Source organism: Ovis canadensis, chromosome 14 (genome assembly GCF_042477335.2).
Source record: "Ovis canadensis isolate MfBH-ARS-UI-01 breed Bighorn chromosome 14, ARS-UI_OviCan_v2, whole genome shotgun sequence".
NCBI lineage: Eukaryota > Metazoa > Chordata > Mammalia > Artiodactyla > Bovidae > Ovis > Ovis canadensis.
The window spans coordinates 59,553,214-59,567,510 of NC_091258.1; the positions used below are offsets into that span (position 1 = coordinate 59,553,214).

Here is a 14,297-nt window from a genome sequence, read left to right on the forward strand (position 1 = left end):
TGTATGGCAGAAATCAACATAATATTGTAAGGCAATTATTATTCAATTAAATAAATTTTTTTAAAAAACCTACCATGGTGGTCTAGTGACTAAGTCTCCATGCTCCCAACACAGGGGGACCAGGTTTGATCCCTGGCCAGGGAACTACATCCCACATGACACAACTGAAAGATCCTTTGGGCCACAACTAAGACCAATCACAGCCAAATATATATATATATATTTAAGTTACAGAGTCCATTTTCCCTCCCCTTGAATCTGAACCAAATTCATGACTTGCTTTGACTTAGAACACAGTGAAAGTGATGCTGTGCCAGTTCTGAGCCTGGGCTGTAAGAAACCTTACAGCTTTTGCTCTTACTCTCCTGGAATCCAGCTGCCATGCTGTAAGGAAGTCCAAGCTCCCTTCCTGGAGATTGAAGTCATACAAAGAGGCCCTAGAGGATGAGATACCATGAGGAGAGAGAGGCCACAAGGATAAGATCCAAGGCACCCTGGCAGACAGGAAGTGCCCAGGGCCCCAAAAGATCCAGTCATCTTGGATCTTCTGTGCCCTTCTAGCCACCAGCTAAATGCAGAGCCCCTGAATGACTCCCAGGCAATACCACATGAAGCAGAAGAATCATCCCGTCAGCTTACAGTATAGAATCATGAGAAACAATGTTGTTTTAAGCCACTACATGCTGGGATGGTCTATTACAAAGTAGACAATGGAAAGAGCCCTGGTACTTTGGGGGAATCTTATGCATGTGTGTGCATTAAGTCCCTTCAGTTGTGTCCGACTCTGTGACCCCACAGACTGTAGGCTCCTCAGTCCATGGGATTCTCCAGGCAAGAATACTGGAGTGGGTTGCCATGCCCTCCTCCAGGGAATCTTCCCTACCCAGGGATCAAACCCGCGTCTCTTATGTCTCTGGCATTGGCAGGCGAGTTCTTTACCACTAGAGCCACCTAGGAAGCCTTAGGGGGCAGGGGACCTTGCAACTACAACCAACTCTGTAGTTTCAAATGCCCTGCTTGAACTAGCTGAGTTTACCAGGTGAGGTTTGTGAAGATTTGGAGATTAGTGCACACATGATCGAAGAAGAAAGATGAGCACCCAAATATCAGAGGGAAGGAAGTGATGGAATTTTAGATGAATCTGCATGGACACACACCCGTACCACAGCTGCAAGGAAAAGTGGGAAAATGGATTTCTGAGGAGATTGAATTCATAAGGTAAGAAATTCCTAAAAAGTAGAAGACAGCCAAAAAAAAAAAAAAATAGAGATGATGTTGAGAGGGCTCTGGACGGCTGGGATAGAAAGCATGAGAATTGTCCAAAATACCAGGGGAACCAATCTATCCAGCCTGCCTTACCCTTCCTATGTAGGATAATAGTTTCTTTGGTTAAAACAAAAAGAAACACCACAGTGAGATACCACTACATGTCTATTAGAATGGCAAACAACAACAAAAAATTGACAATATCTAGAGCTGCCAAGGATGTGAACAGTTGGAACTCTCATGCATTGTTGATAGGAGTGCAAAATAGTACAGATACTTTAGATAACAGTTCAGTTGTTTCTTATAAAGTTAAACATATGCTTACTGTATGATCCAACAATACCATTCCTAGGTATTTACCCAAGAGAAATGAAAACTTAAATTCGCATAAAAAGCAGTTTGCCATATGAATAGTGGGTTTAGTCATAACGTCCAAACTAGAAACAACCCAAGTGTTCTTCAGCAGATGAATGGACAACCTGTGGTACATCCATACAATGGAATACTATTTGGGATGCGTGCTAAATTGCTTCAGTCATGTCTAACTCTTTGCGAGTTGGATACAACTTAGCAACTGAACAATAACAATGTATTTGTCAAACCCATAGAACAATACACTAAAAAGGATGAATTTTACTCTGTGTAAGTTCTATGTGCATTCCTGCTTGATTGCTCAGTCGTGTCTGACTCTTTGAGACCCCTTGGACTGTAGCCCCACCTGGCTCCGCTGTCCATGGGATTTCCCAGGCAAGAATACTGGAGTGAGTTACCATTCCCTCCTCCAGGGGATCTTCCTGACCAAGGGATCGAATTTGAGTCTCCTGCATTGGCAGGCAGATTGTTTACTACTGAGCCACCAGGGAAGCAAGGTGGAATACCCCTCATCAGCAGACGTTGCTCTTTCCCCTTCTACTGGAATAGCATTTGGAATCAGACATCTGGTCCCCTGGCCAAGACTATGTTTCTCAGTCTCTTTGGAGCCAGGTGCGGCCTCCTAACTGTCTTCTGGATGATGGAATAAAGGAAGAAAAAAAGCAGGCAGCTTCAGGTTGTGTTTCTAAAGGCAGAAGTGAGAATCTCCCTGTCTCTGCCCTTCCTCTTGGCTGGAATGTGGCCCTGACGCTGGCAGTAGGCATGCATCTTAGACCACAGTGGTTGAGTTTTCATTCATAAAATGTAGGTCTTTTAAATATAATTAAGGTAATGCTTGATGGATTTATCAATTGTGGTTCACCCATATCATCAATGCAGTCATTACAAATGAATTAGAACTCTACAAGCTGATTTGAAGGGATTTTAACTGAGAAAAGCAAGATGCAGAGAAGTGATTCTATTGGTGGTACAAGTGCAAACAATGATTAAAATGAATCCCTTATAAATATGTATGTATATATATATGTTTGCATATTTGAGTGACGGTGGAGAAAACTACCTAAGGATACACTCAGGCTGTTAACGTTGGCAACACTGGTGACCTCGGTCAGGATAGGAGATGGGGAAGGGTAAACACAAAATAAGGTTGAATGTAAAGGACCTATATGAAAACAACAGTGTGTATAACATGATGCTGTTTATATAAAGTGATATATGTAAAACTGTGTATATCTGAATAGAAAGAAGGATGAACGTGTAGTCAAGTGAATGTCAACAGTGATATCTCTGGGCAATGGGATTTAGATCATTTTTATTTTCTTCTTTTTTAAAACTTGGTTGTCTTTTTTGTTTTTACAGGGCATTTTTTAAGTATATATAATTGGGGGGAAAGATATTTTAATTTCAGAAAGCATAACAAATAAATTCAATTTTGCAGAAAAAAAAATAATGTGACTTTTTCTGCCAGGAATGGTGTTCTAAAGAAACCAAAAACCATCTCCACTGCAGAACAGATAAAAATGCAGGATGAAATCTATGGGGTAAAAAATTATTAAAAGCAGCAAAACACTAATTAGAGGGAGGGCCTCCCAGGTGGTGCAGGGGTAAAGAATCCATCTGCCGATACAGGAGATGCGAGAGATGCGGGTTTGACACCTGTGTTGGGAAGACGCCCTGGAGAAGGAGATGGCAACTCACTCCAGTATTCTTCCCTGGGAAATCCCATGGACAGAGGAGCCTGGCGGGTTACAGTCCATGGGGTCACAAAGAGTCAGACATGACTGAGCACACACACTAATAAAAGGGTAAGGAAATAGTATTGAAAACTCTGAATAAAACAAAAGATGAGTTCAAAACTCAAATGCCTTTGGGACAAACGCCTTCTTCCATGCAAAAGATGGTTTGAGCAAAAGTAAAGGCCCAGATCCACCCAGACTGGAGAGTCTGAACCTCAGCTCTTCATTTTAAGCTGAGACCTGGAGGTCATCAAGGTAAGAATGCACCAGGAGGGACTTCCCTGGTGGTCCAGTGGCTAAGACTCTGCACTCCCAATGCACAGGGCCCAGATTCAATTCCTGGTCAGGAAACTAGATCCTACATGCCACAACTAAGAGTTCCTATACTGCAGCTAAAGATCCTACATGACAAAACTAAGACTGATGAGCCCAAGTGTCACAACCAAGACCTGGGGCGGCCAAATAAACATTTCAAAAAATCTTTTGATGAAGAGCATTACCAAAAACCTACAGCTAACATCATTTATGGTTAAGTATTAAAATATTTGGGCTTCCCAGGTGGCACCAGTGGTAAGTACCTGCCTGCCAATGTAAGAGACTTAAGAGACGCGGGTTCGAGACTTAAGAGATGCGGGTTTGATCCCTGGGTCGGGAAGATCCTCTGGCTGAGGGCATGGTAACCCACTCCAGTATTCTTGCCTGGAGAATCCCATGGACTGAGGAGCCTGGCGGGCTATAGTCCATAGGGTCACAGAGAGTCAAGCATGACTGAAGCGACTTAGCACACATGGATTTAAATATTTAATGGTTAAATATTAAAAGTTTTCCTTCTAAAAAAAAAAAGTTTTCCTTCTAAGTGTGGAATAAGACAAAGAAAGATGCCTGTTGTTATTACTTCTGTTCAATTTTGTCCTGGAAACCTTAACTCTGAAGTAAAGCAGGAAAATAAGTAAAAAGTTATTGGCATCATTATTAATAGATTATATGATTCTGGCTAAAGAATGTTCAGAAGACTCTACAGACTAATTTATTAGAATTCAAAACAGAACTTAGCTAGGTAACTGGATATAAAATCAATGTATAAAAATCAATTTTATTGCCACATACCAGTCATAAACCAAACAAAGGTGGAGAAAAGTAACCATCTCTATTAGCGTAAATGATCAAGTGACTGGTAATAAATCTAGCAAACTGTATGAAAAGCCTGTATAAGGGAACTTTGTAAAGAGAAGAGAAGTCGCTCAGTCGTGTCCAACTCTTTGCAACCCCATGGACTGTAGCCCACCGGGCTCCTCGGTCCATGGGATTTTCCAGGCATGAATACTGGAGTGGGTTGCCATTTCCTTCTCCAGGGGATCTTCCCGACCCAAGAATCGAACCTGGGTCTCCCGCATTGTAGGCAGACGCTTTACCATCCAAGCTACCAGGGAAGATAATGGTTTGTTATACCATGTTATTGGATTTGGATAGTAGTTTCCCTTGAATTGGGCTTCCCTGGTGGCTCAGAGGTTAAAGCGTCTGCCTCCAATGTGGGAGACCCAGGTTCAAACCCTGGGTTTACCTGTATGTCCATCCATTCATAATCTAGATTTTAAAAGCTTTTTTCTGTGGAACTTGCAGGTAGATTCTAAATTTTATACTAAAATACAAAGAGCCAATTATAACAAAGATACTCTTAGTGAAAAATAATGTGATAGTTTCCACCCTAGCTGATATGAAGACTTTTTATAAAGCCAGACTTCTCTGGCGGTCCAGTGGCTAAGACTCCATACTCCCAATGCAGGGGCCAGGGTTTGATCCTTGGCCAGGGAACAAGATCCCAAATGCTACAACTAAAGATCCCACTGCTGCAACTGAGACTCAGTGCAATCAAATGAATAAATAAAAATAAATATTTTTTAAAAGACTTGTAAAGCAATGGATATTAATTCAACGATTGGTGAACTAGAGCAGAGATTCTAGAAGTATACCTATGTACATATGGCCCCCTGACTTGTGATAGAGGCTTTTACTGCAAAAAAAAGAAAAAGATGATCTTTTCAATAAATATACTGACTTTGCTATCTAATTGGATGAAAATTACATTAGACTCCCACCTCATACGAAGCACAATAATCAACTTTAGGTAGATCACAGACCCAAATTGAAAAATTAAACAAAAAAATTTAAAAGATAATGTAGCATAACTGCAAGGAAGAGAAAAGATTTCTCCTTTTTTAATTTTTAAAAACTGAAGTATAGTTGTTTTGAAATGTGTTAATTTCTGCTGCACAGCTAAGTGATTCAGTTATACATAGACATATTATATATATACTTTTAAAATATTCTTTTCCATTATGGCTCATCACAAGATATTGAATACAGTCCCCATGCTATACAGTAGGACCTTGCTGTTTATCCATTCTATATATAATAGCTAACATCTGCTAAGATTCCTTAATCAAGACTCAAAAAGCACTAACTACAAAAGACAAGATTGTTACATTTGGCTAATCAATGTTAATAATTTGTATTCATCAAAAGATGTCTTAGAGTGATATGGTTATATATTTATATTTTAAAAGGTCTTTATTGCTTAGAGATACTTACTAAATTTTTTTTTATAAAATAATAAGACTTTTAGAATTTGTGTAAAATAACCAAAGGGGGAAGAGGTGCAAGTAGAGAGGAAATGAGATTGGCTATATACTGACAGCGGAGAAGGCAATGGCACCCCACTCCAGGACTCTTGCCTGGAAAAAATCCCATGGACGGGGGAGCCTGGTAGGCTGCAGTCCATGAGGTCGCTAAGAGTCCGACACGACTGAGCGACTTCACTTTGACTTTTCACTTTCATGCACTGGAGAAGGAAATGGCAACCCACTCCAGTATTCTTGCCTGGAGAATCCCAGGGACAGGGGAGCCTGGTGGGCTGCCATCTCTGGGGTTGCTCAGAGTTGGATACGACTGAAACGACTTAGCAGCATATACTGACAGGCTTCTCTGGTGGCTCAGTTGGAAAGAATCTGCTTGCCAATACAGAGGTGTAAGTTCGATCCCTGGATGGGAAAGATCCTTGGAAGAAGGAAATGGCAACTCACTCCAGCATTCTTGTCTGGGAAATCCCATGGACAGAGGAGCTTGGCAGGCTACAGTTCATGGGGTCACAAAAAAGTCAGACATGACTCAGCGACTAAACAACAACAAATACACTGACAATTGTTGAAGCTGGTGATAAGTCTGTGGGAATTCATTACACTGTTCTCTCCACTTTTGTGTATGTTTTGAGATTTTCCATTAAAAAGATACCATTACCAAATGGTCAGAGTGGGAGAAGATATTTCCAACATATAATGTAGACTAAGGATTTGAGTAGGGCATATAGAAGTAACTCCTTCAAAAACAAACAGCCAACCCCAAAAGAAAAATGAGCAAAACTCTTAGGCAGACTCTTTACACAGGAGGAAATCTATATGGCAGTAAAGGTATCAATAGGTTCTGAAGTTCAGTGGGAAATGTGAATTAAAACACCTACTCCTCAGGACTTTCTGAGCGGTCCGGAGGTTAAGATTCCACACTTTCAAAGCAGGGGACAAAGGTTTGATCCCTGGTGGGGGAACTAAGATCCCACATACCATGCAGTGAGGCCAAAAAAGGACACCTTCCCCTCTATACCTAGAAATGACAAAAATGGCAAAATCTGACAATACTAGGTGTGATTGCTAAAAGATAGGGAGCAACCAAGACTCCCACACCCTGCAGAAGGAGTGATCGGCAGTGGTTTAACCACTTTGGGAACAATTTGGCATTGGTATTCCCAGTGACTCAGAACTTCTGCCTCTCTATCTATATCCTAAAGAGACTGGTGGATGGACACCAGGAAGCCTGTGTAAATCTCTTCATAGCTGCCCTACTTGCAAAGCCCTTCAAGGGAATCAACACAAATGTTCATCAGAGGAAGATGGATACATACTTTGTAGTAGATTCACACCATGGGACATCATGTGATAATGAGAATAAATATCTTGACTGCGTAGAATAAACACAGTAGGTACTAATACTTGTCACAACATGGGTTTATCTCACAAACAGAATGTTGAGTGAAAGGAGAAAAACATATATGAAAGAGTATATGCAATATGGTTCCCATTTACATAGAGTTTTAAAGTAGTCCAGATTAGGCTATAGTGTTTAAGAAGCACACATAGGTGGCAAGACTACTAAGAAAACCAAAGAAAGGATTCCATCAAGTCTAGGGTAACCTGTCAGAAAGAAGGAAGTTTTATGAATAAAATAGGACAAAACATTTTCTAGAATGCATCAATGACATCTTTTTTTTTTTTTCCTGTGGATGTGTGTGCCTGAGTGTTCACTCAGTGATTCATTATCCTGTGCTTTTGCTTTTTGATTGGGGGTTTTGTGGGCTTTTTTTGGATAGGTGTTTGATATGTCACAATAAATAAAATTTAAAAGATCTTAATGCTTGCTCATTATGAAACTTTTGAAAAATACAGCAAGATACAAAAAGAAAAATTAAAAAAAAAACACTTCACCTACATCTGAGAGACAATCTCATTACAGTATTTTGTTGTTTTTCCTTCCTGTCATTTTCCTGAATATATTTTTATATATTTCTGACCATATCATATATGCAAATCTGCATCCTGCCCATCTTTGCAAACCGCTTGTATTTACCTGAAACAAGGAGCTATATTCTCTTTGACTGCTCATTCGGGACCTGACCTCACTGTTACACATCTGCTCTTTGCCCTGGGAAAAAAGCAAAGAGTTGACCTTCAGAATAAATTAGACACCAAAGCTGAGATTTTATTTCTCAATTCACCTATGCTTAAGAAGAACCATAGGATGAGTCACCATTTTCCTTTTCCCCTTCCCACATGAAAAACAGAATGTGGATATGGTGGGAGCAACTTTGGACCACTCAGCCCAGGGCACTCCCCTAGGAATGGGAGAGCCAGCGGTCAAAGCAGCTTGCCTCTCTGATGCCATGAAGCCTCCATACTGACACCATGACGCCTTGGACTGTTTATGCTTGGTCTATTGGTTCAGTTCAGTTCAGTTCAGTTGCTCAGTCATGTCCCACTCTTTGTTACCCTGTGGACCACAGCACACCAGGCCTCCCTGTCCATCACCAACTCCTGAAGTTTACCCAAACTCATGTCCATCGAGTCAGTGATGCCATTCAACCATCTTATCCTCTGTCATCCCCTTCTCCTCCTGCCCTCAATCTTTCCCAGCCTCAGGGTCTTTTTAAGTGAGTCAGCTCTTCACATCAGGTGGCCAAAGTACTGGAGTTTCAGCTTCAACATCAGTCCTTCCAGTGAACACTCAAGACTGATCTCCTTTAGGATGGACTGGTTGGACCTCCTTATAGTCCAAGGGACTCTCAAGAGTCTTCTCCAATACCACAGTTCAAAAGCATCAATTCTTCAGCGCTCAGCTTTCTTTATAGTCCAACTCTCACATCCGTACATGACTACTGGAAAAAACATAGCTTTGACTAGACGGACCCTTTTTGGCAAAGTAATGTCTCTGCTTTTTAATATGCTGTCTAGGTTGGTCATAACTTTTCTTCCAAGGAGTATGCATCTTTTGATTTCATGGCTGCAGTCACCATCTTCAGTGATTTTGAAGCCCCCCAAAATAATGCCAGCCACTGTTTCCCCATCTATTTGCCATGAAGTGATGGGTCCATCTAGTCAAGGCTATGGTTTTTCCTGTGGTCATGTATGGATGTGAGAGTTGGACTGTGAAGAAGGCTGAGCGCCGAAGAATTGATACTTTTGAACTGTGGTGTTGGAGAAGACTCTTAAGAGTCCCTTGGACTGCAAGGAGATCCAACCAGTCCATTCTGAAGGAGATCAGCCCTGGGATTTCTTTGGAAGGAATGATGCTGAAGCTGAAACTCCAGTACTTTGGCCACCTCATGCGAAGAGTTGACTCATTGAAAAAGACTCTGATACTGGGAGGGATTGGGGACAGGAGGAGAAGGAGACGACCGAGGATGAGATGGCTGGATGGCATCACTGACTCGATGGATGTGAGGTGAGTCTGAGTGAACTCTGGGAGTTGGTGATGGACAGGGAGGCCTGGTGTGCTGTGATTCATGGGGTCGCAAAGAGTCAGACATGACTGAGCAACTGAACTGAACTGAACTGATGGGACCAGATGCCATGATCTTTGTTTTCTGAATGTTGAGCTTTAAGCCAACTTTTTCACTCTCCTCTTTCACTTTCATCAAGAGGCTCTTCAGTTCTTCACTTTCTGCCATAGGGTGGTATCATCTGCATATCTGAGGTTACTGATACTTCTATTGGTTAGAGAGAAATAAAGTTCTCCTTTGTTTAAGCTACTGTTATATTGTGTTCTGTTATGGACTCCTATCGTACCTAGCCTGAAAGTGAAAGTGTGAGTCCCTCAGTCATGTCAGACTCTTTGCGACCCCCTGGACTGTAGCCCTCCAGGTTCCTCTGTCCATGGAGTTCTCCAAGCAAACCTACTGGAATGGGTTGCCATTTCCTCCTCCAGAGGATCTATCATACTTAACCTAGGCCCTACCTAAATGTTCACATGTAAACAATTTTTCGTGTTCCCAGAATCTTAGACATATCAGTCTTAATTGGTTCATAGTATTGCATCCTGTGAAACTGCTGAATTTTTCATTCACTCATGCATTCACTGATTTATTCCACATATATTTGTTGAGTGCTTACCGGGCCCCTAGTTGGTGAAATGGTGAACAAAACTGCCTTCCTGGAGCTTACAACCTAGAGAAGGAAGACAAGTGATATACAAGAAAACAAATAAATAAACACAATAACCCTTCTTTACTTTCAGATACAGCATGTTCCTAAACACGTTGTAGAGACTAATGGCTCACCAACACTACTCTCCTTTGCCCCTTCGGGACTGGACTACATTTCCCATCCTCCCTTGCAATTGGATATGTGACCCAAAGAGCTAGTGAGCAGATGTGTGTCGACTTCCAGTCGACTTCCAGGAGTGATCCCCAAAACCTCTCAAGTATGCCCCTCCTCTCTTTCAACATTCACTGATGGAGAGGATGAGGGGCGGGAGCAGGGGAGCTAAAGGAGCCCAGAGCTGCCAGACGGGGTCGCTCTACCCCACTGAGTGCATCATGCTATCCTGGGAAAAAAATAAAATGAAAAGGTTGTATCAAGCCACTGAGACTTGGGGAAGGAGACTTACTTCTTCAAGTAACAACTGCTATTAATTTGGGACTTCCCTGGTGGTCCAGTGGCTAAGACTCTGTGCTCCCAATGCAGGGGGCCCAGATTTGATTCCTGGTCAGGGAACTATATTCCACATGCCGAAACTAAGGCCTGGTACACGCAAATAAATAAATAAATAATTTTTTTTAACTGCTAGTAATTTACCTTTCCTCATACACATGAAGAAAGGGCTCTGGCAGACTGCAAAAATGGCTCCAGTTTTTCACCCCTTCCTGTCTCCTTGCCCTTTGCCATCTGATTTCACAGCAACTTCCATCAAAGGGAGGAATCTATTTCCCCACCCCTTGATCTGAGTAGGTCTTGGGTCATGAGGTGGCCAATAGAATGAAGTGGAAGAAATGACTTGATAGTTGACAACAATTGCCGAAAAACTGAAAATAAAGTGATACATAAATTTGTTTAGAAAAAAATACCTAGGAGGGCCCTTCTTATTACAGTTATCATGGACGCTAGCATGTTAATTAAAGCTCCTGCATCTCGCTTAGCTTCATTCAAGTCAGCATTTCCCACATTCATTTTATTAAGGAGGCTTTTATTCTCAAACACCAATTAATATCCCATGGACCTTTGTCAAATGTTAGTAGGTCATAGTCAAATTATTCCCAATTTGGTTTTGTTTGTTTTGCTTTATTAAAAAATGGTGCCATAGAGACTTTCCTGATGGTCCAGTGGTTAAGAATCCACCTTGCAATGCAGCAAATGTGGGTTCAATTTCTGGTCCGGGAACTAAGATCCCACATGCCACAGGGGAACTGAGCCCCCTGCACCACAATGACTCAAGCCCATGCACCCTAGAACCCATGTTCCACAACAAGAGAAGCCACCGCAAGAAGTCAAAGATCCAGCACAGCCAAAAATAAACAAATTTAAAAAAAATTTAATGATGCCATAAAAATCCTTGGGGAGAAATCCTTTCCACTTGCCAGATCCTTTCCAGTAGTGTAAATGATGAATTAACAGATATGAGCATTTTCAAGTTTTAGACTTGGGGCCCAATCCTTCTCTATAAAAATTTGCTCCCCTTCACATCCCAATTGTGGTGAATGTGAACAGGGTCTCCCATTTCCCCAAACTCTCCTCACCAAAGGGAACCACATTTCAAACATCTTTGCTGATTTGACAGGCAAAGGGCTGCCTCTCAGTATTTCAAAGGGTAAATTATTTGAATATTACCAGGGATAAACTTGGCCTTTATCTTTTTTGGCTCTTCGTGTTTCTTCTTTGAATTGTCCTTTCATATTAATTGCCCATCTTTCTTTTGGGTACTGGCTTTTCCTGTTAATTCCATGTTAATTTATTAATATGTTTATTATGTTTATCACTTTTCTATTATACCTGTTGCAAATATTTTTCTCTACTAGTTCACTTCAATTTTAGTCATGTCTTTTTAAAAATAATTATTTTTGTTTGTTTTAGTCGGTATGTGGGGTCTTAGTTCCCCAACCAGGGATTGAACCAGCACCCACTGCATTAGGGAGCAAGGAGCCTTTACCTTTGGAATACCAGGGAAGTCCCTAGTCATGCCCTTTTCAAACACATGGGATATTCAACTTTTTATACAGTCAAATCTGTCAGTCTTTTCCTTTATGATATATTCTCTCCCTCTTTTTTAAACAGGATTTTTTCTCAGCCACACCCAGTGGTAGGCATGCAGGATCTCCAGGGATCCAACTTACGCCTCCTGCAGTAGAAGCATGGAGTCTTAACCAGAGGACCACCAGGGAAGTCCCTGTGATTTGCTCTCTTAAAGTTCAGAAAGTCTTTCTCAACCCAGAGGTTATTAAATATTTATTTCATCTTCAAGATTTTTATTGTGTAATTTTCTTCCCACATTTTACTCTAGTCCATCTGGAATTTATTTTCATTTATCATGCAAGATGAGGCTCCAAATTGATATTTTCCCCCAAATGGCTGAGACATAAACCCAACTGGTGTGACATTATGCTTCTGTTCAATAATAGTCTTGCTTTCTTTACTCTGTCTTTAGCCAGTCATTCTGGTATATTACACAGGATGATTGCTCTTATACTGACATCACACTTCATATGATATGAGTTCCATGATTTTGTCTATCTTGTCACCAGTGTATCCATAGCACCTAGAGCAGAGCTTGGCATATGCCACGATCTCCATATCTAGTGAAAGAATAAATGAGTGAATGAATGAATGAGTGAGTGAATGAATGAGTGAGCAAATAAATGCATATATACAATACGCTAGCCCTGATCTGGGCAGTGAGTGTATTTATGTTGGTTACAACATTCTGCTCGTTCCTCTGTGAGGCCCAAGGATAAACAGGAAACAGTTAACTCAGCCTATATCAGGTAGCCATTGCTGCATAATGAAATTCCTCACAACTAATGGCTTAAAACCACAACCAAGGGCCAACTCTTCCCTCAGGAGCAGAGTCAAGCGAGGCCTAAATCGGCAGCCAGCCACTAAGGGCTTTTTCTTAAGCTCTGTGAGGAATGGCCGGGGACGAGGCCAAACAGACAGGAACTTGGGCACTTATTTGTGGCAGTGGGTAGCGCAGGCCTTTCAGGAGAGAGAGGACACCCAGATTGCAGAGCCTGAGGCCTATAGTCAGGTGTGCAAGAGCTTAGCCTGGCTCCATTCAAACTACTGCAAACACAAGTACCCTCACCCCAGAGACACAAGCTTCGGTGGCCTGTCCTTGGAAGAGTACAAACTGATCCTGTCCACAGATATGTTGGACGAGTTTAAGGAGATGAATAAAGGCACGTGGAAGAAACTGCAGAAGTTTGTCCCCAGGAAGCCCAAGGAGAAGCACGGAGCCTAGGCTCAGGCCTTATAGCCCCGCCTACCTAACCATGAAGTCATGTATATTACCATTATCAATAAAACACCCTGATTTTCCCCATTAAAAAAAAAAAAGAAGAACAGCAACTTTATTTGCTCACTGTCCTGCATTTCAAGAATTTGAAAAGGACACAGCAGAGATAGTTTGTCTCTGTTCGACATGATGTCAGCTCTGGCTAGGACACCCAAGAGGAAAAGAACATCCAAGGGGCTTCTTCACTTGTGAGCCTGCTGCTTTGGGAAAAGTTCAAATGGCTAAGGGATAACTTGAACAGCTGCACTGGGGTCATATATCAGGGGCATCTATTCTCACTGTCACCTGGCTTCCTTAGGTCTCCACGTGGCCTTTCCATGTGGTCTTCCCAGTATGGAGCTCAGAGCTCCTGAGTACACAAAAGCAAAAGCTCCCAATCTTAACATTTAGGCCAGAACTGGCTGCAGGGAGCAGTGACTTCTTTCATACTCTATTGGTTAAAGTGAGTCACATTCACACATCCAAGGCAGATTCAAGGAGAGAGGATTACACGAGTATGAATAGGGAGGTATAGCTCTTTGGGAATCTTAGTATAAAACTGCCTTCCACTATTCAGTAAATGGCTCCCTTGACCATTCACAAGGGCCAGGCTGGAAGCAGGTGCTATTGGCAGGCCTCACAGACACAGGCTCCTGAAATGCAGTGAATGTGGGGGCCCAGGCCATTACTGGGCCCTGAGGCAGGTACCTCTCCCAGTCGGAGAGAGGGTGGATTCCATTGGCCATAACCCCAGGGATGCGCCTTAAAAGTCAGGAGGTCACCTAGGGTACACAGGTGATAAACCACTTAGAGACTGTCTTGCTGAACCCCTAAAGT

General features: G+C 41.9%; 1 pseudogene; it reads left to right on the top strand.

The window, feature by feature from the left end:
• Positions 1–10,701: 10,701 nt before the first annotated feature.
• Positions 10,702–13,427, top strand: LOC138929754 (ubiquinol-cytochrome c reductase complex assembly factor 2 pseudogene; annotated as a pseudogene).
• Positions 13,428–14,297: the final 870 nt, after the last annotated feature.